Source organism: Tenrec ecaudatus, chromosome 7 (assembly GCF_050624435.1).
Source record: "Tenrec ecaudatus isolate mTenEca1 chromosome 7, mTenEca1.hap1, whole genome shotgun sequence".
NCBI classification, from domain to species: domain Eukaryota; kingdom Metazoa; phylum Chordata; class Mammalia; order Afrosoricida; family Tenrecidae; genus Tenrec; species Tenrec ecaudatus.
The window spans coordinates 66,192,215-66,217,412 of record NC_134536.1 but is presented as its reverse complement, the minus strand read 5'-3'; the positions used below and the strand labels follow the sequence as shown (position 1 = coordinate 66,217,412).

General features: G+C 44.2%; 1 protein-coding gene and 1 non-coding gene across 2 annotated transcripts in view; both read left to right on the top strand.

Annotated features, from left to right (window-relative positions):
- The window catches only part of CRYBG1 (crystallin beta-gamma domain containing 1), a 281,201-nt gene that overhangs the window by 2,432 nt on the left and 253,571 nt on the right, over nucleotides 1–25,198 (top strand). The window lies entirely within an intron of this gene.
- Nucleotides 9,589–9,659, top strand: TRNAR-UCU (transfer RNA arginine (anticodon UCU)). Its single transcript has one exon. It is a non-coding gene; the product is annotated as a tRNA-Arg (tRNA).

The following is a 25,198-nucleotide window of genomic DNA, read 5'->3' as shown; positions in this document are numbered from 1 at the left end:
AAACTCACTGCCATCAATCAATTCTGGCTTATAGTGACCCTATCGGACAGAGTAGAATTGCCCTCCTGTTGGGAACCGGACATAATCAGCCTGACAAACCGACTCCATACTGTCTGCCCGGCAGGGCTAAAGCCACTTCACCTCAACCGTATCTTATCCTGACAAACACCAGATGGCCCACCTTTGTTTACTCCAGCACCGGACATTACAACCATAGATTTGTGTCTGCCTACCCTGTGTGCTCTACACCCCTTCCCTTCCCTTTTTTACCTTCCCTTGGAATTCCTTTGTTTGCCTCACCCTTTAAAAAGAGGCTTGTGTAGCAATAAACAGACCTTGACAAGAATCTGCTTGGTCTCGCTCCTCTCTCTCGCCCCGTTTCTCTTTCAGGCTGGGTCCCCCTCGGAAACCCCCCGAATAACTGAGTCCCGCTGGTCCGGGGCACCCTCGTGCGTTTCTAAGACTGTAAATCTTTATGGGAACAGACAGATTCCTCTTTCTCCCTCTGAGTGGCTGATAGGTTTGAACAGCCAACGTGGCAGTTAACTATCCAACACATAGCTCACTATCCTACCAGGGCTCTTTTGGAATGAGTAGCATTAAAAAAAATTGGAAAATGTTCTGTATGTTTCTGTGATGCTCTCAAATAGCCTAAGGGTTAAGTCTTGAATGTTGTTGTTGTTCGGTGTCGGCGAGTCCGTTCTGACCCTGTGCACAACAGAAGGAAATACTCCCCAGTCCTGTGTCGTCCTCACACTTACTCCTGGACTTGCGCCCATTGTTGCAGTCCTGTGTCCACCCATGACATTGATAACCTCCCTCTCTTTCGTGCCCCTCTACTATACCAAACATGATGTCCTTCTCCAGGGACTGGTCTCTCCTGACAACATGTCCTAAGTACATCAGATGAAGGCTCACCATCCTTGAGTCTAAGGATCACTCTGACTGTACTTCTTTCAAATTAGACGTATTTGTGCTTTTGACAATCCGTGGTACTTTCAATGTTCGTTGCCAGCACCATAATTCAAATGCATCAATTCCTCTTTGATCTTCCTTATTCAATATCCATTATCCAACCTTCACATGCATGTGAGGCAATTGACATGGCTGTGTCAGGCATACCTTAATCCTCAAAGTAACATCCTTGCTTTTCAATACTCTAATGAGATTTTGTGGAACAAATTTACCCAATGCGATGTGCCATTTGCTCTCGTGACTGCTGCTTCCATGAGCATCAATTGTGGATCTGAGCAAGAGGAAATCCTTGACAACTTCATTCATTCTCCATTTATCATGGATGTTACCTGTGTGGTCCGGGTGTCAGCATTCTTGGTCTTCTTTACATTGAGTTGCAATCCAGACTGAAGGCTTCAGCCCTTGATCTTCCTCAGCAAGTGACTCAAGACCTTCTCACTTTCAACAAGCAAGGTTGTATCATTTGCACATCACAGCTTGTCCATATACCTTCCTCCAATTCCGAAGTCACTTTCTTCTTCACAGAATCCAACTCCTCTGATGATTTGCCCAGCATATAAATTGAATAAGCATGGTGAGAGGATCCAACCCTGACATACACCTTTCCTGATTTGAAATTATGCAACATTCCCTTGTTCTATTCACACCACAGCTGCCTCTTGATCCATGTACAGGTTCCCCATGAGCTCAGTGAGGTGTTCTGGAATTCCCACTCTTCTCAAGGCTGTCCATAGTTTGTTATGATCCACACAGGCGAATGCCTTGGCAGAGTCAATAAAACACAAGTAAGCCTCCTTCTGGCATTCTCTGCTTTGAAGCAAGATCTAGCCGCATCAGCAGTAGTAGCCCTTATACCATGTCTCTTCCGAATCCAGCCTGAACTTCTGGTAGTTCCCTGTCAAAGTAATGCTGCAACCCTTGTTGACTGATCTTCGGCTGAATTTTCATTGCATTCATGTCAATGGTATTGTTCTATAATTCAAGCATGCTGCTGGGTCACCTTTCTTTGGAATGAGTATAAATATGGATCGCTTCCACTCAGTGGGCCAGCTAGCTGTCTTCCAACCTTCCTGGCTTACATGAGTAAGTGCTTGCAGTGCTTCATCAGCCTGAAATACTTCACAGGGCAGTCCATCAATTCCTGGAGCCTTCTTTGTGGCTCGTGCTATCAGCGCAGCTTGGACTTCTTCCATGAGCACCATGGGTTCGTGGTCACATGCTACCTCTTGAAAGGGTTCAATGTCAACTAGTTCTTTGAGGTACAGTGACTGTGTATCCTCCCCATCTTCGTTGGATGCTTCCTGCATCATTTAATATTTTACCCATAGAATCTTTCAACATTACAACTCAAGGCTTGAATTTTCTCTTGAGTTTTTTTCAGTTTAAGATATACCAAGCATCGTCCTTTTGGGTTTCCTAACTCTAGGTCTTTGTGCATTTCGTTACAATCTTGTACAGTCAGAATGCTCCTTGAAAACAATGATGGTGAGATGCCAGCTTGCATATTTTTGACATGTCAAGAGAGGTCAGTCCTTCGAGAAGGACATCACGGTTGGTAGAGTGGAGGGGCAGTGAAAAAGAGGAAGACTCTCGACAAGATGCATCGACGCAGTGGCTACAACAGTGACCTCAAACAAAAATTGTAAGGATGGTGCAAGACGCGGCCATCTTTTATTCTGTTGCACAGTCTCTTGTTGGAACCGACTGAATGGCACCTAACCACAAAAACACCTGAAGGTCTGTCAACTCTCCGGTACTATGTCATAATTTATTCCACAGACCTTTGATGATCTTTCTGTTTCGCTAGGCATCACACAGGTGCATTCTGGTGATGATATGCTGATTTGGGCCTAGGGAGGAGGAATTTGCAATAAACAGTAAGAGAAAGGCTCCTTGGCCTCGCCCCTCTCACAGTTCAGGAACCCTGGTGGCTTGGGGGTTATGGGCTCGGTCGCTCACTGCACGGTCAGCAGGTGGAAACCCCTAGCAGCTCCTGGAGAAAACGGAGAGTTCCTCCTCCTGTGAAAAGTGACGTATTTGGAAACCCACGGGGGCAGGTGGACCCTGCCTGGTACGGCTGCTCGGAGTCGGGATGGACTTAATGGCAGAGTTAGGGTTGGGTTTTCTCTCAGGAAGTGAGGGTGCGTTTCGGTTTTTGACATGAGATGTTCAACTTGGCCTTCAGACAGTAAGGGATATCATGGCTTTTCCCCAAGGTTATAGATTTGCCAAGTGTCACTTTTTCCCTTCAAGGTGAGAGATGAGGGAGGCTGTTTAGACCTGTGTCTCAGTACAGCTTACAAAAATGAATGATTATGGCTTCTTTTGTCACAGCAGGTTAAGGCAAAATCAACGTCAAGTTGTTTACCACTTTCTTCACGAACTTCACATGCTTCTAATGATTTAGAGGTTTCTAGTGATTTATTGTTCATGCCAGGAAGCCTGACCAAGCTAGACATGTTTGTATTTCTAAGTTCATATTACGAGTGGTTAAACATATGTATTTTAAAACTGTATTCATGACTGTCAATGAACAGCAATGGAGGTGAATTTCACTGATCTGCTCTGAGTTCCCTAATTCCATGAGACAAGAGTCAGGCATGTCTCCAAGCTCCATCCTTCATGGTCTAGTCTAAAGCCAACCTTCCTCCCATGCTACTCTGCAGCATTGCTGGGTTCTGTCACTGATCGCAGTGGCCACACAGTGGGTTCTGAGTGGTGCTATTCATTTCAAAGGCAGCAGTTTGGAACCACCAGCAGCTCTGGGAGAAAGATGAGGCTTTCTATTCCCATAAAGAGGTACAGTCTTGGAAACCCACAAAGACAGTTCTTTGTTGTCTTATAGGGTCTCTGTGAGTAGGAATTGGCTCAATGACAGTCAGTGATTAGGGAGATCAATAGGTTACCCAAAGTTAGGATCAGAAAACACCTAGTGTCTCTGATTCTCAGCTCTCAACTATGTGGTAATCAAGTCTCCCTCTGGCCCTCAGACTTTCAACCACAGGGTCCCATAGTCTCAGCCCAGATGAGGAGCAGGTACCCCATAGACTTGCCGACTGCTTCTCTGAATGTCCAGGCCACAGGCTCTGATGCACCTGTTCTTGGTGGCCTCCACTGCTCCAGATGGACCTCTGGAATCTTCTCTGGGCTTCCTCTCTCTCTGTTGCTTCAAAAATGGCTCATTCTTTTTTTTTTCTTTGTAAAATTGTTTTATTGGGGGCTTGAACAACTCTTATCACAAACCATCCATCCATCCATCCATCCATGTGTCAAGCACATTTGTACATTGTTGCCATCATCATTCTTAAAACATTTGCTTTCTACTTGAGCCCTTGGTATCAGCTCCTCATTCCCTCCGCCTTCCTGCCCACCTCACTCATGAACCCTTAATAATTTATAAATTATGATTTTCTCATGTCGTACACTGCCCAATGTCTCACTTCAATCATTTTTCTGTTTCCATCCCTCAGGGAGGGGGTTATATGTAGATCCTTGTGATCAGTTCCCCCTTTCTACCCCCCACCTTTCCCTTACACTCCTGGTATCGCTACTCTATTTGTTGGTCCTGAGGGGTTCATCTGTCCTGGATTCCCATGTTTCCAGTTCCTATCTGTACCAGTGTACATCCTTTGGTCTAGCTGGATTTGTAAGGTAGAATTGGGATCATGATAGTGGGGTGGGAAGGAAGCATTAAGAAACTAGAGGAAAGTTGTATGTTTCATCGTTGCTACACCGCCCCCTGACTGGCTCATCTCCTCCCTGCAACCTTTCTGTAAGGGGATGTCCAGTGGCCTACAGATGGGCTTTGGGTCTCCACTCCACACACCCCCTCATTGACAATGATATGAATTTTTTTGTTCTTTGATGCCTGATACCTGATCCCATCAACACCTCTTAATCACACAGGTTGGTGTGTTTCCTCCATGTGGGCTTTGCTGCTTCTCAGCTAGATGACTGCATGTTGATCTTCAAGCCTTTAAAACCTCAGGCACTATCTCTTTTGCTAGCTGGGCACAAAAAAAAAAAGGCTCATTCTTATGGCTGGGGTTTGGTACCGGAATTGACCGATCCCCCTGTTTGTGTTACACATGCCCTGTTAGCACAGTCCTACCCAATCATTTGGTGGGAGTTGCCGAGCCACGGGCAGAAGAGCCGTATTAAGACGTTTCACCGTCATCACAAAAATATCAATGACTGGAGACTTACTGGTTAGACATATGTGTGTTAGAGAGCGGGAAATTAGCCTAACAAAAATTCAGCCTTCCTCCTCAGTGAAATTTCTAGGGGCCCGGTGGCGTGGGGCATGTTGAGAAATCCCTACTCAAGTTCAGGTTAATTTGGTGCATCTGGCCCCTCCCGCAACTTCAAAGGAGACCTATGCCTGTTAAGTCTCTTTGGATTTTGGAGGCAGCGGATCTTTCCTTTGGGTGTGCTGCTCTGGCCGAAGTATCAAGTGCTCAAGAGTTGCTAGTTTTAAGGGCCCAGAACAAGAGAAGGTTGCCATGCGAGCCACGCTGCCACTTGGACCATGGGACCTTGCGGATCCAGTGGGGCTTGAGGTGTGAGTGGCAGATAGAAATGGAGTGTGGAGTTTTTGGCAGTCCCCTACTGGTGAATCACAGAGCAGAGCCTCAGGATTTGGGAGGAAAGTCTTGTCATCCTCCACACCTAACTACTCTCCTTTTGAGAAACAGCTTCTGCTTTGTTACTGGGCCTTATTAAAGACCGATAGCCTAACTGTGGGCCACCAAGTCACTGTGGGGTTTGAGCTGCCCAGGAAAAACGTGTTGCTTTCAGACTCACAGAGGCCCCCAGTGGGAGATGCACAGCGACACTAAATGGAAGCAGTATAGAGGAGGTTGGGCTCGAGCAAGACTTGAAAACACAACTCAGTTGCCTGAGGAAGTGGCCCCAATGCCCCTCTTTTCTTGTTTCCTCTCCTTTTCCGTCTCCAGGGCAGTTCCTTGTGATCAGCTGCCCGAGGGAGAGGAAGCGGATGATTGCTTACCAATGGCTCTTCACAGCCCACAGGCACCACTGGGCAGGGCACAGCAGCAGCGCTCCACCCCTTTTCTGGGCCTCCCTGAAGGACAGTGGTGAAGGGAAGTCCGCCCAAGAGACACAGCTTTTACAAGTACAACTCCTTGTTCATTTTGCTTGGAAGGAAAATGGCCAGACATGCAAATATGTATTGTGGCCAACGGTTTGGCTGGCTGATCAGGGACTTGGAAGGAACATGATAGGAAAATTGCTAACAAGGAGGTATGGGGAAGAGGTCTGAAGGTAGATTTCTCTGAATGGACTAAAAAAGTGTCTCAGAGAATATTCACTAAAGAATTACTTCCACAGAGAAGGATTTTGACAATCAAGTGGCTCGAATGGTATGTTCTTTCCCCAGTCATCCTCTTTTCCCCGGCCGCTCCTGTCATTGCTCAACAGGCATATGAGCAAAGTGACCATGGTGGCAGGGATGGAGGGTATGCATGAGCTCAGCAGCATGTGGTCTTCCACGCAGCACAGCCACCTGGCTAAATCAGCTGAGTGCCCAATCTGTCAGCAGCAGAAACCAACACCGAATCCACCATATGCATCATTCTTAGGGAAATCCCCCTCCAACCCAGTGGCAGGTTGATTACATAGGACCACGTCCATCATGGAAAGGGCAGTAGTTTGTTCTTACTGGAATAGACACTTACTTTGTATATGAATTTGCCTTGCATGCGATGCTTCTGCTAAAACTGCTATCCATGGACTTACAGTATCCTGTTTCTACTGCCTTGGTATTCCATAAACCATTGTCTCCGGTCAAGAAACTCATTGCACAGCAAATGAAGTGTAGCAATGGGCCTGTGCTCATGGAATTCATTGATCTGGTCATGTTCCCCATCCCTCTGAAGCAGCTGGCTTCTTGGAGTGATGGAATGACTTCCGAGGACATAATTCATTGCCAGCTAGGTGGCAACGCTTTGCAGGGTTGAGGCAATGTTCTCCCTGGGGCCATCCATTCTCCAAATCAGTGCCTTCCTCTTTCTCCCATAGCCAGGATTCACTGATCCAGGAACCAAGGGAGTGAAAATGGGAGTGGTGTGACTCACTATTAATCATACGAACCCACTCACAAAATTTGGGCTTGAAAGCAACTTAACCACATGGGGCAATGAATGGAAAGATTGGGCTGGAGGGCCAGCCCCAATCAGAGCCAAACTGACCCCCTCCTTAAGAAGTATGTGCTACAGAGAACAGCACTAAGCTTACAGGTTGGGAAGAGGGACTGGTATGCCACGTCCACATGGAAGCAAAAGAAAAAGTGCCCGAGGCCTTCTGCTCTTCTAGTGCTGACGGCCTCGGTGACAAAGGGAGGGACCATTCCATCTGGAGAATCCTTCCAACGTTGATTCTATTGAACGGGAAGTCAAGAAGGCTGCCCAGCCTCTTTGGACTGCTCATGTCTCTGGTTCCACAGGAAAAGAAGGGCATGACTAGATTGGGCTTTCTGGTTGATCCTGATTACCACGGGGAAATCATATTAATATTACATATTGGAAGTAAAGAAAAATATGCCTGGAATCCAGGAGAATCCTTAGGGTGTCTCTTAACACGACAATGGTCTGTGAAGAAAGTCGATGAATGGTAAACGACAGCAACCCACTTGTGAGAAGACCATTCAGGAATGGAGGTTTGGGATCACCCTCCTCTCCCACCACCCCCAGCCCCTGCCCCAGACAAAGAACCATGAAAAGCAGAGTCACTTGCTGAGGGCACATGGAACATGAACTGGGCGGTAGAAGATGGTGGTTCCAAGCACTGGCTACAGCCATGTGATAAGTAGGTGAAATGAGGACTGTAATTTTGGGAGTATTTCTTCCTTGTAGGTTTGCATTATATATTTTTTTGTCTTGTTCCCTTATACAACGTAAGGTGTAACTGTGTTTAATGGGATTTCAGTTGTATCATAGGTTCAAAAATACTTTAAAATTGTTTTTTATTTAAAAATGAGATAGGTACAGCTGCCAAGTGGACAAGAGGTAGACTGTGATAGCTACGGTTCTGTGGCAACTTGTCTGGACCAGGTTTGTCAGTTAAGATATAACAATCCCCAGGATGAGATCTAAATTAATATCATCAGCTCCATAATCAGATGTGCTGTGAGCAGCCAATCAAATTAAAGAAAGGGTTTTTTTGTTTGTTTGTTTTTTAGGATATGGCCTGCTACCAATATAAGCCGATGTTATGGGTAAACTTTCTTGTTTTTTGCTCCATCTGGATCCTGCAGCTGGCTCATCATCTGACCTCCAGATCTTTGGTCTTAAACCAGAGACTACTGTGTTGCCTGCTGATCCTGGGCACAGCAGCAGCCTGCCATCTGTCGTAGCCATTCTCTTCTGCAGCCAGAAGCTGGCCGGCTGACTTGATGATCTTGGGTTCATCGGTCTCTGTAGCTACTTAAGTCAGGAGATGCTGCCAGCCTGACATCTCATCTCTGAACTTGGAACTTGCCTGCCTTGAGAACTGTGTGAATCATTTCCTTAATATAAACCGCTTTGCCTGTGAGGGGGTACCTAAAAGAAGCCAATATTCTTTTTTGATGTGAGAGGGATAGTGCATTTGGAGTTCATTCCACCAGGTCAGACTGTTAATCAAGCTTTCTATTTAGAGGTTCTGAAAAGATTTCATAACTGTGTGACAAAAAAGACCTGATTTGTGGCAGACAGGGGACTGGTTTTGCCACCATGACAATGCACCTGCTCAAGCAACCATCTCAGTGTGCCAGCTTTTGCCAATAAACAGCATGCCTCTCTTGCCCCATGCACCTTACTCACCTGGCCTCGCTCCATGTGACTTCTTTTTGTTTCCACAAATGAAAGGGGACATGAAAGGACAGCGATTTGAAGACATAAGAGGGGAAGAAAAAAACGAGGGAGGTGCTGTCAGTCATCCAATCAGATGAGCTTGAAAATTGCTTCCAGAATGGAATCGCAGATTTGACAACTATATTAAGTGTAAAGGAGATCGCTTTGAAGGTGATAGGTTGTTTAAAAAAAAAAAAAGCAACTAAATAAATACCTTTGAGGGAAAATAATTCCATTGTTTAAGATACTCCCTCTACAGTAGAGAAACAAATACATAGACACTCATGTATAAGAGTAAGTATAAGGGTAAGTGCTTATTAAGAAAACATCTCAACCCAGTGCTGTCCAAGCCCACAAGTTCAACATGAACCCATTAACCCATATGTTCAACACCAATCCACAAAGTCCTCCTCCATCTCACGAAACATACACTATGACGCCAACTGCAGGAGGAAAGCCAAATCGGTGAGAGTGTAAGCATCTCAGCACTGGCAGGGGTCTCTACGTGGCTGCTCCAGCACCCAGGGCTGCATCGGGATAGGTCCATGTGGCTTCTCCTCAGGGATGCCTTGCAGAAAGTGAGCCTTGTCAGCTGAAGTAGGAACTGACTAAGGCAGCTGCACCTTGGTCCAACCATCAGAAAGTAAGAGACCCGAGAACTCGAAAGGCGAGGTTCATAAGCCATTTATCCCTCCACCCTTCATTTAACCCCACATGTGTTTATTGGCCAGTTTGGTACAATAAACTAACTACCTCAATTGGTGCATTGGTGGGTCAGTGGTAGAATTCTCGCCTTCTGTGTGGGAGGCCCGGGTTCGATTCCCAGCCAATGCACCAATTGAGGTAGTTAGTTTATTGTGCCAACCTGGATGATAAACACATGTGAGGTTAATTAAAAGACAAAGGGATAAATGGCTCAGTGAGCCTCGTCTTTCAAGTTCTTGGGTCTCATGCTTTCTGATGGTCACACTAGGGTGCAGCTGCCTTCACCAGTTCCCTGCTTTAGCTGGCAAGGCTCACTTCCTGCAAGACATCCTGAGGAGAAGTCACATGGACCTACCCTGATGCAGCCTTGGGTGCTGGAGCAGCCGTGTGGAGACCCCTGCCAGTGCCGAGATGCTTGCACATTCACTGACTCAGCTTTCCTCCTGCAATAGGCATCATTGCGTGTGTTTAGTGAGATGGAAGAGGACTTTGTGGACTGGTGTTGGACATATGGGTTAATGGGTCAATGTTGGACTTGTGGGCTTGAGCAGCACTGGGTTGGGATGTTTTCTTGATGTGCACTTACCCTTTATGTAAAACTCTCTCTTATACATGAGTTTCTGTGGATATGTTTTTCTAATATACCCAGACTAATACACCCTCATATACAAGCTTCACTGGCTTTGCTTCTTTAGAGAACTCAGCCCAAGCTAGCAGCTAACAATAACAACATGCAGCACAATACCTAGCGTTCAATACATATTTGTTGAAGTAGACGAAACTGAACATGTACTGTCTTCCACAATGTCCATTGCTTTAATCTTTCAAACTAAATTCTTCCTTATACATCAGAAGGCAGTAGTTCTCTTTAATACCACTTCCGTTTCTGTGAAATAAAATTATCAGAAGGGAAAGTTGGAAGAAACGGAGATGCACTGTCTTCAGCAGAGTAGAGTTCTGGCAGACTCTGGGCAGTGCAGACCTCCACAACAGAGGCGTCCAAACTCAGAGTCAATATTTTCTTCTGTGGGGAGAAGGTATGGCTGGGTCTTCCACTTGGACCCTTGCTCTCTAGTCCCTTCCCAGAACACAACCCTTTTATCTGTCTTTTTGGCCTTCTTAAACCAAGCCTCTTCCCTGCTAGGACTTCTAGCCACTTCTAGAAAGCAAAGACTAATTTCTAATACCCACCTCTTAGCTTGTTGAATTGTGTTGGTTTATGAGTCACTGTGTTAGTCTGAGTAGACTAGAGAAAGAAATTCATTGACACTCACATATATGTAAGAGAGAACTTTATATCAAAGTACAATTTTATATTAAAGAACATCCCAGTCCAGATTAATTTCATAAGTCTGATATTATCCCATATGTCTGATACTAGTCTATAAATTCCTCTTTAGACTCATGCAACCATGCAATAATGCCTAATGCAGGAAGATCACAGGCCAGTGGGTGGAAAGTTTTGTGGATCCAGTGGTGGTGGAAGCATCTTAGTGCTGGTGTGGGTCTCCATGTGGCTCCTCCAGGTCCAGGGCTCTGGCTCCATCAGTGTGTCTCCATGTGGCTTGTCAACAGGAATACAAAGCAGAGAGAGAGAGAGTCTCCAGGGAGGAAGGCAGGAATTCCTAGAATCTTCAGGAGAAGGCCATGCCCACAAAGAGGCATTATTTGCTATGAACTGATTGACAGCTAGACTCCACCCCTTTGCTCAAGTTGACAGGAGATTATGTCACTGCTACAGTCACTGTGATGGTGTTTCAAATACCAGTAGGGTCCCCCGTGGTGGACAGGTTTCAGGAGACTTCCAGATCAAGACAGGCAAGCAACAAAGGCTAGGTGGGCAGTGAAGATTACCACCACCCCCTCAAGCCCACAAACACCATCCGGAGTAGTTCTACTCTGTGATGCATGTGCCACCATGAGCTGGAATAACAGCAACGGGGTTAGTTTTGATATTTAAAAATATTATGCATATTAAGAATGAGGCCTTGGCTCAATTTTCAACTGACCCACAGAAATGGCTATGGCAGAAACAAACACCAAGGAGGCATGCTCTCCTCGAAACAACCTGCCTGTGGAGATGAAGAGGAGAGCCTCTTTTCCAAAATGAGGGCCGACGGAGGGGCGAGGGCTGGAGGAGGAAGGCGGGTTAGTGAACTTACATGTCGGGGTAGACATCAGCGACACGAAGCACCACGTGTTTGAATTGTTGGATGGAAAACTCGTTTGTTCTGTAAACTTTCATGCAATCACAATTAAAAGTTTAAAATAAAAATTAAAACTTGATGAATCGTTCATGAAATTTATGGTACTTCAGATGTGAAACTGACTGAAATTTTCAGAGATTTCCCTAACTGTGGTGTTGGGTCATGAGATTTCCTTACCTGTGATGTTTATGTTTCAACTTGATCAGTTGGGATTCTCGGTGGATTGGGATACATTGGACTCATTGCCTTTCCGTCATGTAATACTCATATAACGTGATTACTTCCATGATGGGTCTGATGTGATCAGCCAGTCAGTTGTAAGAGGAGCTTCCTCTGGGGTGCGTTCTGCAGCCAATGCATATGGAGTGTTTTGCAAAGTTCACTTCATTGCTTGTCATCCTGCATGCAACTCACCATCATCTGATCTTTAGCTCTCGGGTCACGAGCCAGCAGCTGCCACCTGTCCTGCCTGTATGGGTTCATCAGCCTCTGCAGCCTTGTAAGTCAGGAGAAGCCTCCAGCCTGATGCCTGACCCATGCATGTGCAGCGTGACAGCCTTGGCAAGTGTGTGGCGTTTCCTTGGGATAAAGCTCATTCAGTGTACGTGTGGATGCGCACACACACACATACACACGAGCTCAGTGAAAAGCATTGCCACTGGGTTCTGAAATTGATGGTGGTGATGATTGCACAACTCCTCACAAGATGACCGAGTGACTAAATTGTGTGAGGTGTGAAAGCATTGCGATTAAAACCATGTGTCAAATGTATTTCTACTAGCGTTCCAGTTCGTGCATGCAGAGGTTTATTCCTAACAAAGACGTTTAAACATGTTTCTGAGATGAGCGAATGGTTGCAAACACAGTCATTCAGGAACACACTTGTCTTGCGCCCATTAGGGTGCCTTCAAAGATGAACTCCAACCAAAGGAGTGGCTCCCGGATCTTCCTGCACTAACAGTTTTATTCTCAGACAGAGACGGTTGTCAACGTGATGATGGCGGATCGGACCATGGTATAATATGATGCTTGGTCAGTTGACTGCCCTCTTGACCCAGCCTGAGTTTGTTCTAGGCTTAAATATTTCTCACTTGTTCCACGACAGAAATTTCTTCTCTGGCTTTAAATGCATTGCTCGTGGTCTTTTCTGTCTTTACTCTTTATTTTTGTATTATGATGATGTTTATTTCCTGTTGTTTTTGTTTTTTATCGTTTCCACTAGGTTTCCTAGTTTATGAAGCACAGAGGAGGGATTGCAGAGAGATAAGAACTGATGCAATGGTTTATCGGAATGAGGGTGGGAGCGGCAGGGAGCACTAGAACCGATTGTGATGATACACACACAACTCTTTTTAAATGCAACTTAAGTATGAAAGTGTATGATATGTGCATTTTATATCAAGAAAACAAGAATATGAAATCTACTAAAACAAGAAACCAAAGCTGGTCAATGGTTACAACAGATGCCCGAGGAAGAGGTTTTGCGTAGTAAGGGGCATTGAGCTTAAGTTAATGGTGGAATAATTTGGAAACAGATATCAATAATGGTTGTGTGACATGAAGAGTATAATCAATGGCACTGAATTATCCATATAGAAATGGTTGAATTTGAGATTATTTTGTTATGTATACTTTTTGTGACAAATGAAAATAATAATTACACTAATCTCAATAAGTACAAGGAAGAAGAAGATGTTATAAAATTGATTGTGGTAATGATTGTTCAGCTCTTGAATGGCATGATATGTAGATGAAGTGCCAATAAAACTGTTTTGTACACTAAGAGGTGCAACAGAACAGCAGCACTAAGGGGGTGCAACAGAACAGCAACACTAAGGGGGTGCAACAGAACAGCAAGGGAACAGAGCATCAAGGTCCCCAGGGAATGCTGAAGGTGGATTTGGGGGTGAGGGCATGGTGCCCCAACAGACTGGACTGGAAAACACTCCTAAAGGCCAACAAATGATCCTTTAACTAACTAAAAGCTTTTCTTTCTGGTTTTTGCTTTTTTTTGGTCATTGATTTGTTGTTATTTTGTTGTATATTGTTCTTTGGTTTTGCTCTGTCTTGTTTTTGTGCATGTTGTTATCTCCACAGGTCTGTCTAAGTAAGATAGATTGTATGAACTATCTGGAGGAGAAAACAATGGGACCAACAGTTCCAGGGGACATGGGAGAGAGGGAGGTGTGGAGAAAGGTAGCGGTGTTAACAAACCCAGGGACAAGGGAACAAGTGATCCAAATCAGTGGTGAGGAGGGTGTGGGTGGCCTGGTAGGGCATGATCAAGGTAATGTAACCAAGAGGAATTACTGAAACCCAACTGAAGACTGAGCATGATAGTGGGACAAGAGGAAAGTCAAAGGAAATAGAGGAAAGAGCTAGGAGGCAAAGGGTATTTGTAGAGATCTAAATAAAAGCATGTACATATGCAAATACATCTATATGAGGATGGGGAAATAGGCCTATGTGCATATATTTATAGGTTTAGTATTAAGGTAGCAGAAGGACATTGAGGCCCCACTCAAGTATTCCCTCAATGCAAGAATACTTTCTTCTATTAAATTGGCATTCTATGATGCTCACCTTCCCGACACAACAGCTGCAGACAAAGCGGGTAAATATGCAAATGTGGTGAAGAAAGCTGATGTTGTCCAGCTCTCAAAAGATACAGCGTCTGGGGTCTTAAAGGCTTGGAGGTAAACAAGCGGCCATCTAACTCAGAAGCAACAAAGCCCACATGGAAGAAACACACCAGCCTGTGTGATCACAAGGTGCCGAAGGGATCAGTTATCAGGCATTAAAGAACAAAAAATCATATCACTGTGTGCTTACCTCCCTGATACGATCACTGAAGACAAATGGGTGCATAAGCAAACGTGGTGAAGAAAGCTGATGGTGCCCAGCTATCAAAAGATATAATGTCTGGGGTCTTAAAGACTTGAAGGTGAACAAGCAGCCATCTAGCTCAGAAGCAGCAAAGCCCACATGGAAGAAGCACACCAGCCTGTGCGATCACGAGGTGCCGAAGGGATCAGGCATGAGGCATCATCAGAACAAAAAAATCATATCATAGTGAATGAAGAAGGAGTGTGGACTGGAGACCCAAGGCCCATTTGTAGGACACTGGACAGAAGGGCCTCGGGGAGGAGATGAGCCATAGGATGCTATGTAGCAACGATGAAACATACAATTTTCCTCAAGTTCTTAAATGATTCCTCCTCCTCCAGTATCATGATCCCAATACCTTACAAATCTGGCTAGACCAGAGGATGTACACTGGTACAGATAGGAACTGGAAACACAAGGAATTCAGGACAGATAAACCCCTCAGTACCAGTAGTGAGAGTGGCGAAACCTGGAGGGTGGAGGGAGGGTGGGTTGGAAAGGGGGAACAGATAACAAGGATCTACATGTGACCTACTCCCTGGGGGATGGACAACAGAAAAGTGGGTGAAGGGAGACATCAGACAGGGCAAGATATGACAAAATAATAATTTATAAATGATCAAGGGTTCATGAGGGAAGGGGGAGCGGGGACACAGGGGGGGAAATAAGGAGCTGATGCCAGGGGTTTAGGTGGAGAGAAAATATTTTGAGAATGATGAGGGCAATGAATGCACAAATGTGCTTTACACAAATGATATATGTATGAATTGTGATAAGAGTTGTATGAGCCCCTAATAAAACGATTAAAAATGGTTTTGTTTTTAAAAAGAAGGCATTCCTTGCTAGTTAAGTTTGAGAGAGAGTATGTTTAGTGAGATCCCCGAGGATAATCTTGATGGATTTTTTTCAAAGGCTGCAGCATAATCTCAGGGGCTAATTATGAAAATTAAAAAATGGAAATGAAGTTTGGTGAGAAAAGACCAGGAATGTAGTGCCAAGGACATCTTTCCTTCATGACAACTACCTCCTTGTTCTTTTGGCTGCCAAGGCCAGTCCTGTGAGAAGTTCACTGGGAAACCTTACTCATCCACCCTGCAAACCTGCCCTCGCTCCTTCAGAGGTCTTTCCGTTGCCCAAACTCAGAGAACATTGAGAGGAAACATAATTCGAGTCCTCGCGGAAGCCCAGGCCGCCATTTTGTGTGGAGGATGCCCTAGAGCACAGAAGTCTTTCAGGAACACCGAACGGTTACCGAGGGGAAGCGCCCCTTCAGAAGTGGATCGAACTCGGTGGGGGACATGTGGAGACACATCGCTCACATCATGATATCTTGTTTAATGAAAGTTTCTTTATCTCATAGTAACATTGAAGTAATTTATCAGTGGTATGTGTTTGTGTGTAGACATGAGGGGGACTTCAAAAGGTTCATAGAAAAAATGGAATGAAAATATAATGGAATTATGATATCTAAATAGATATGTGGATATGTATCTTAAAATCATTTGGAATCATTTCCCTGTGGCTAGCATGAGGACTATGTATCGGTGTTGTTGTTGGGTACTGTTAAGCCGGTCCTGACCCAAAGCCCCCCTGTATACAACAGATCAAACATTACACGGTCCCATGCAGACTATAAAATACTATGTGTAATTTTCCATTGCTACAAACAAAGCCTAGGTTTCTATTGAAAAGATTGTCATAAGCCTTATCTGTATGAGTTCAGTTTTTTGGTATTCACTACTTTTCAATATAGATGGATTGTAAGGTGTGAATTAAAGAAATTTGCCAAATATTGTATTATATTAATAACTATCATGAATTTGCATCCTAATTTTCCATTCCATAAATTCATATTCTTTAAAGAACAAAAATTTCGAATCGTTATTTCAAATTATTTGAATCGTTATTTCATATTCAATGTTACCATGGGAATATTTTTCTGTGAGAAGCTCTTATTGAAAACTAGGTAGACATGATCCGAATTCTACCTTGCAGGGCTGGATAAGACAGAGGCTGTACACTGGTGCATATGAGGGTTGGAGGTACAGGGAATCCAGGGTGGATGATACCTTCAGGACCAAGGGTGTGAGGGACGATGCTGGGAGAGTGGAGGGTGAGTGGGTTGGAAAGGGGGAACTGATTACAAGGATCCACATGTGACCTCTTCCCTGGGAGAGGGACAGCAGAGAAGGGGGGAAGGGAGACTCCGGATAGGGCAAGATATGACAAAACAACGATGTATAAATTACCAAGGGCATATGAGGGAGGGGGGAATGGGGAGGGAGGAGGGGAAAAAAAAGAGGACCTGATGCAAGGGGCTTAAGTGGAGAGCAAATGCCTTGAGAATGATTGGGGCAGGGAATGTATGGATGTGCTTTATACAGTTGATGTATGTATATGTATGGATTGTGGTAAGAGTTGTATGAGTCCCTAATAAAATGTAAAAGAAGAAAAAAAAAAGAAAACTAGGTAGATTGAAAACTAATTAGCTAGGTAGATTCTAAAACTATTTTTCAGTGAATATAGATGGAGAGTATCTCCATCTCTCCATCCTGATTCTTAAAGCAGCCTGATTCTTAAAACAGCAAAAGAAATATTTGCAATAACACATTATTGCCACGAGGTGTCACTGTACACTTGGTGTAAAGCTCAGAGCACCCAGCTAAAATGCTGGATCAACCGCACATTCAACAATTATTTTATAGGCAGTGTTTCCCAGTTCAAATGTATATAGTCTTCCTTGGGATTCCTTACCCAATGTCCAACTTTCACATGCATATAAAGCAATTGAACATACGGCTTGAGTCAGGAGTATCTCACTTAGTCCTCAGAGTAACCTTGCCTTTCAATACACTGAAGAAGTCTTCAAATGTTACAGGAAAATTTTCTAACACCAGCGCCCAGGCTCAGCGTAAACAGAGCTCAACCAATTAAGAAATCAATCTGTACAAAGCAACAGCTCAGGGAGTGCAGCTCACAGCTGGACCCTACTTGCATGAACCTCACTTATTCACGGAACCTTAAATTCTATGCCATTGGATAAATTATTGATGTTATTAATGAAACCAACCTGTACTCCAGGGGGATAAGTGACCATTTTTCTTTTTTGTTAATTTTTTGTTGTTATTGATTATTAGTGCAATCGCCCTATACCCCAGGGGGATGATTGACAATGTTTTTTTTTCTCTGCCTTTTGTTCTTGTTGGGTTTTATTTTTATCATAATATGGCCACCAAAGTAAACCAGAGTCATTTAGAACCCGTGAACAAGCAAATGGATTCTGGGCTCCCACTTAACCCTAGCCCCAATCCAAGAACAGGTCATTCTTTACACATGGCCCTGCTCAGTACTCACCTTTATGAAGGCATCGCTGAAGATGAGGGTGCTACAGCAAAGTGTGGTGAAGAAAGCAGATGGTGCCCGGCTATCAATGGGAATAGTGGCTGGGATCTTCAAGGCTTGTATTCAAACAAACAGCCATCTAAGTGAGGCATCAACAAAGTCCATACGGAAGAAGCACACCAGCCTGTGTGATTCAAAGGTGACAACAAAATCCAAAAATAGTGAAGTGAAACGTATCAGAGCTTAAATTTTGAGAACATCCAATTTATAGAAGGCTAAGTAGGCCAGTGGGAGGCCAAAGTCCATTTTCAGATTCAGATGAAGCCTCTGGCAGATCCCCTCAGCCCCAGAGGAGGGGCACAAACAGCTCTACTATCAGACAGAGATGGTTGTCCACTTGATGACGGTGGATCAACCGTGGTACAAAAGGATACTTGGTCAGTTGACCTTTCTCTTGTCTCAACCTGGGTTTGCTCTAGGCTCAAATATTTCTATCTTTTTCCATAGGAGAAATTTCTTTTCTGGATTTTAAAATATTCATGATGTTCTCTTTTTTCTTACTGCTTATTTTTAACTTTTATCTTTATATTATTAATATTATTTTCTTCTTGCTGTTAAAAAAAAATTTCCATGGGGTTTCCCAGTTTGTGAATCACAGAAGAAGCAGATGCACAGAGACAATAATGGGTGCAATAGTTTATCGGGGATATGGGGGTGGGTGGGGAGGATGAGAGGATTTGGGGTGTAAACAATGAATGTGGGAGGGGAAGGGAGCATTAGAATTTACTATTGATAATCTGGAAAATACAGAAAAATATATAGAGATATCAGTATGCTGCATTTTGCAGTGCCTCATATAAGAAAATTCTGTGTGTGGTTTATTCATTGGGATTTAATACATATATCACTCCATACTTCCATCACGCCAAGTAAAATTGTACAGTTGCTACCACAATCAGTTTCCAAACATTCTTTTTCTATATGGACTCCTTGACATCATCTCCCTTTTACCCAACCACCACCATTGTACCCCTCTCCCCTGAACCCCTTATTCTACGTGCTGTCCGTATAGGTTCACCAATCCTGTGTTTCATATACTGAGAAACGGAAAAGCATATAACACAGCTTCAAGAGGGTGACCTCCATTGACATAACACCTCTGAGACACACTCTACAAAAAACGAAAAATCTCTACAACAACCAAAAGCCAAACAAAACAATGCAAACCAGAAATACAGAAATGTTTGGAAACCCAATCAGGTCTAGCTTTCATCACTGCTGACACAGTGCTAACTGTTAGGTCAGATTGATGCCTTTGACCTTCTGTACTCCTCTCTCCCAAGCTCTATGCTTTCCTCCCATCCCTCGATTTTAGACCAGGGGAGTTCTCCGGAGCCTTATCTCCTATGTATTTCTACAAATGGATCTGGGACTCCCACTGTCATTCACGCCTTCTGTGCCCCAGAGTCTCACAATGTAGGTTCTGATTGTCGGAGCCAGCCGACGAGTTGAACAGTCCTGAAAGGGGGAGTGAGGATTAAGGAAAAGAACAGAGACAGAAAGTATTGGGAGAGCAACAGTCTGATGGACTGAAGCACCCGAGTTTATTCTACACACTCCTTATATCCATGCAGAAACAACCCGGGGTGAATTATCTCATTGTTAAGCAAGCACATTGGATACACATAGCAATTCTATTTCTGCCAAGCCAGACATCCTTGAGAAAATTAAACCCCAGACCTTGCATACTTTCTTGTCCTTGACAGTCTGTTCAAAATGTAGTCACAGAAGAATTCAGCAAATACTGACTCATAGGTCACGAGACTTCTCAGCCGTTTCAAGGCTGAGTCTTTTTTTTTTTTTAACATTTTATTAGGGGCTCATACAACTGTTATCACAATCCATACATATACATACATCAATTGTATAAAGCACATCTGTACATTCTTTGCCCTCATCATTTTCAAAGCATTTGCTCTCCACTTCAGCCCTTTGCATCAGGTCCTCTTTTTCCCCCTCCCTCCCCACTCCCCTCTCCCTCATGAGCCCTTGATAATTTATAGATTGTTATTTTGTCATACCTTGCCCTATCCGGAGTCTCCCTTCCCCCCCTTCTCTGCCATCCATCTCCCAGGGAGGAGGTCACATGTGAATCCTTGTAATCAGTTCCCCCTTTCCAACCCACTCACCCTCCACTCTCCCAGCATTGTCCCTCACACCCCTGGTCCTGAAGGTATCATCCACCCTGGATTCCCTGTGCCTCCAGCTCCCATATGTACCAGTGTACAACCTCTTCCCTATCCAGTCCTGCAAGGTAGAATTCGGATCATGGTAGTTGGCGGGAGGAAGCATCCAGGATCTGGGGGAAAGCTGTGGTCTTCATTGGTACTACATTGCACCCTGACTGACCCATCTCCTCTCCTAAACAACCCCTCCATGAGGGGATCTCCAGTGGCCGACAATTGGGCCTTGGGTCTCAAGACTCATGACTCATATTTTGCATGATGCCTTATACCTGGTTCCTTTTGCACCTCATGATCGCACAGGCTGGTGTGCTTCTTCCATGTGGGCTTTATTGCTTCTGAGCTAGATGGCTGCTTGTTCACCTTCAAGCCTTTAAGACCCCAGACACTATCTCTTTCAATAGCCAGGCACCATCAGCTTTCTTCGCCACATTTGCTTATGCACCCGTTTGTCTTTGGCAATCGTATCATGGAGGTGTGCAGCCAATGATATGATTTTTTTGTACTTTGATGCCTGATAACTGATCCCTTCAGGACCATGCAATCACACAGGCTGGTGTGTTCTTCCATGTGGGCTTTGTTGCTTCTTAGCTAGCTGACCGCTTGTTTATCTTCAAGCCTTTAAGACCCCAGACACTATCTCTTTTGATAGCCGGGCACCATCAACTTTCTTCACCACATTTACTTGTTCACCTGCTTTCACTTCAGCAGTTGTGTCGGGAGGGTGAGCATCGTAGAGTGCCAATTTAATAAAAGAAAGTATTCATGCATTGAGGGAGTGCTTGAGTAGAGGCCCAAGGTCCTTCCACCACCTTATTACTAAACCTATAAATATAGACATATAGATCTATTTCCCCATCCTCATATATATATTTGCATGTACATATCTTTGTCTAGGCCTCCATAAATGTCAAGGCTGAGTCTTAATGGCCTTCAACATCTCCCCCTTTTTTATTTACTGAAGACGTTTTTACTCAAAACATCGGCAGATGACTGTGTCTGTCTTAGGTTGTTGAGTCCTGAAATCGCTCTTACCCATCATCAGTCACAGTCCTCCAGGCGACTATAGCCTGTCTTAGGTTGGGAGACTCAGACTCGATCTTACCCATCTCTGACTAACCAGCCTCCGCCTTACACCCATGTTTGGGGAGGGGGGAAAGTGTGTAAGTGCACTTCATGAAGCTTTGTTCTTAAGGCCAATAATTCAACCATAACCTTGTGCAGTATTATAGGGAGTATCCATAAGATCAACAATACACACACTCCCGCTGTGACCATGGACGTAAGCATGTGAGGTAGGCCTCCGAGATTTCCTAACTAAGGGAAACCATCTCGAAAATGCTGGAGCCGATCCTCAGCCACCTTAGTGGCATCAACATCAAGAGACTTAGCATCTTGTATGGCTGATATTTCTTGATAGAGTTGTAATAAATCTAAAGACTCATTAGCATTATGCCAAATACCTTGAAGATGATTCTTCACTTTAATCCAGCTCTGCTGACTACTGTTGTACTGTTTAGGTGTAACACAGATCCAGTGTAAATACAGCATGGCACTGTAGACTAGACCTGGCCTTAAGCCCCTGCACCTCATCTCCTAGATACATGGCCATGTCATAACGAGCATTTACTTTTTGTTCTAACTTCCTGTCTACATCTTCTTGAGTACCAAACACATTAGTCACATTTTTGGATAATTCATTTACAAAGTGGGCAGTTTGTATGTTTTGTGAAAGTACAATTGCTGCAGTAGTAGCAGTAGCAACTAAACGAAATATAGCTAAAATACTTGCTATGAGCAAACCTACAAAATGCTTTGGCCTGGTTAATGCTTTTCAATCTCTTCTAATACCTGGAACCCTCTTTCTGAATACCAAGGCCCAGTACTATTCTCTGGCAGCATAACAAAAGAAGGTTGATACAGAATGGTGATGACAATACCTCCAGGGGTCCAGGCAATACAACTAGACAACTTACAATTATTACAAGACATGCTAAACTTAGAATCATCATGATCTATAGTTATATTCCCGGTCAAAAGTACATGAAGCGATGGTACGCAGGCAGTAACGTTTCCCTGAGGTCTGGAGGAAGGGCCCATAAGCTTCACGTCCCCCAAAGAAGCCCCTATTTTCCATTTGGCAGTTTTTTTTTTGAGTATTGTGTCTCTCTTGTGATGTTATACTGGATGGGCTTGTCCGTGAGACACCATCTCCACAGTATGCTTTTATTATTCTTTCGAGTCTCTCGTCCACAAGGAGAAAAAGACTGCGGAGTGCATGGGATTACATTTTCTTCACCTTGAACAGGGAATCACACCGTGATTTCTAGACCTTCCCAGAGAGCATGGTGTAGGAGGGGTGGATCAGGAACGTAAGCCCAGTACTGCTCACTGCACGATGTCCCCTGAAGCACTCCGAGGCAAATTCCCATCTGCATGGTTTGCAAACTGCACCAACCCTTCCAGCAGCCACCACGCTCCATCAGCATCCTGCGTAAAAACACAAACAAGCCCTCTTCCCCAAATTAATACCAGGTCAGGGCCATGTCACGAGGCAAAACAAGCCAATGATGCCTCTTCATAGGCTGTTTGAAGTTGGTGGAGGGAACACTAAAGGCGATCATTTGGATCCAACGGGATGGTTTAAAAACAGTCTTTTAAGTCTAAGATGATCTTATATGCATTGGCTGGAGTAGCAGAGGGGGAAGGGAGCCCAGGCTGCAGGGCTCCCATACGTTCTGTAGTATCGTTAACCCTCCTTTACTGTTTTTCCTCGCAAAGCAGCTGCTATAGCAAGCCCCTGAGTAAAGGAAGGGCCAATGTCCGAGCATAGTCTGACATAATCAGACAGGTTGCCCTTTTTTTCTAAAAGGTCTCAGCGCTGCCTGGCAGGCAGTATTTGCATTTTCAAAAGTCAATTGTTTCCATTCTGCGGGGCAAGCACTGCAATGGAGCGATTGGGCCATATTGGGCACAAGCAACATTGAGTTATTTTAGCTGTTTGAAAGGCATTGGAGTACGATCTCTGACCAGATTACCCTGAGCATCCTGTCGCTCAATCACAGGGAGCAGCACACTGAACTCCCCTGTATCCTCCCCTCGTTCTGCTGCAGCAGGTACGGCAGCACTAAGCATAGATCCTTTCCCTGGAGCCCTAGCCATAACTGGAGCTACAACTGGCTAGTCTTCTAGAAAAGGATTCTTTTCGCTGAGTGCACTCTGAGGCCTCTGAAATACCTCGGCCCCAGTAAGTTTTGGCACCCATTCCTGGGGCTCTATCAGACAGTGCTTTTCTATTAACTTGAGTTGCCTCTCCCTCACTTTTGCTGCTAATGATGCATAAGCTTCCTCCCAGCCTACCACCTTTGTTTCATCCTGGCAGGACTCCTGAGTCTCTTGTACTGGGTTATGACTCTCAGGTTGAAGTGCCTCAGAGGCGGCAAAAATTCCTAAGTCCTCATCATGACAATGTGCCAACTCGTCCTCTAAATGCTCCACATCTCCAGGGTCAAGAAGTTCCTCGTCTTCGCTTTCAAAGCCCTCAAGGTTACTTCTCAGCAGCTTCAGCAGCGGAGGGGGAGGAGGCGGAGGAGCAAAAGGAACTTTACTTTTAATTTTGTTTGAGCATGCAAATGGGTTATTCTCACTCTGGAGTCCCTCATGCCTAGGGTCCAGGCTATCCCTAACTAAATTCCACAGACTAAATGAGTCTATGGGAACCTTACTAGGTCCATTAGCAATATAGTGATCTTTTAACCGTTGCCCTACTTTTTGCCAAGTTTCAATATTTACAGTCCTGTCCTCAGGAAACCAAGGACATACTTTAACCACAAAATCTAAAAACTTCTCTAATCTTTGATAACTTACTTTTGCTCCTCTAGCTTTAACATATTTGAAGCATATTTACAAAAATCTGCTTGCTATTTCCTTGCCCCATTTTTTCTCCCAATAGTTACTCACCGCACACCAATCTCTTCGTGTATACCTTTGTAATCTGTGGTGTCCTTCACTTTGTCCCCCATTTTCAGAGTCCCTGTTTGGGCTCCACCTTGTTGGAGCCAGCCGACTAGTCAAACAGTCCTGAAAGGGGGAGTGAGGATTAAGGGAAAAAAGAGAAACAGAAAGAATTGGGATGGACTGAAGCACCTGAGTTTATTCTACACGCTCCTTATATCCATGCAGAAACAACCCGGGGTTAATTATCTCATTGTTAATTTGATACACATAACAACTCTATCTTCTGCCAAACCAGAAATCCTTGAGAAAATTAAACCACCTGTTTTTCTGAGACCTTGCATACTTTCTTGTCCTTGTTCTTAACAGTCTGTTCAAAACGTAAAGTCACAGAAGAATTCAGCAAACACTGACACATAGGTCATGAGACTTCTCAGCCGTTTCAAGGCTGAGTCTTTTTTTTTTTTAATTTTAACAATTTATTGGGGCTCATACAATTCTTTTCACAGTTCATATATATACATACATCAATTGTATAAAGCACATCTGTACAGTCTTTGCCCTAATCATTTTTTTCTCTTTTCTTCTTTTACATTTTATTAGGGACTCATACAACTCTTACCACAATCCATACATATACATACATCAATTGTATAAAGCACATCCATACATTCCCTGCCCCAATCATTCTCAAGGCATTTGCTCTCCACTTAAGCCCCTTGCATCAGGTCCTCTTTTTTTTCCCCTCCTCCCTCCCCATTCCCCCCTCCCTCATATGCCCTTGGTAATTTATACATCGTTGTTTTGTCATATCTTGCCCTATCCGTCAAGGCTGAGTCTTAATGGCCTTCAACATCTGGTACTAATCCTTCCTTCAACTTCAGATTATATGGACTGTGTAATTCTGTTTGACGTGACTGAACTATGGAATGATATATATATGTATTGACTCCCAAATTACAACAAATTAAAAGAGAGAGAAAAAAAGCATACATCCAGGAATGGATTTTGGACTCAAACTAAATCCTAGCTCCAC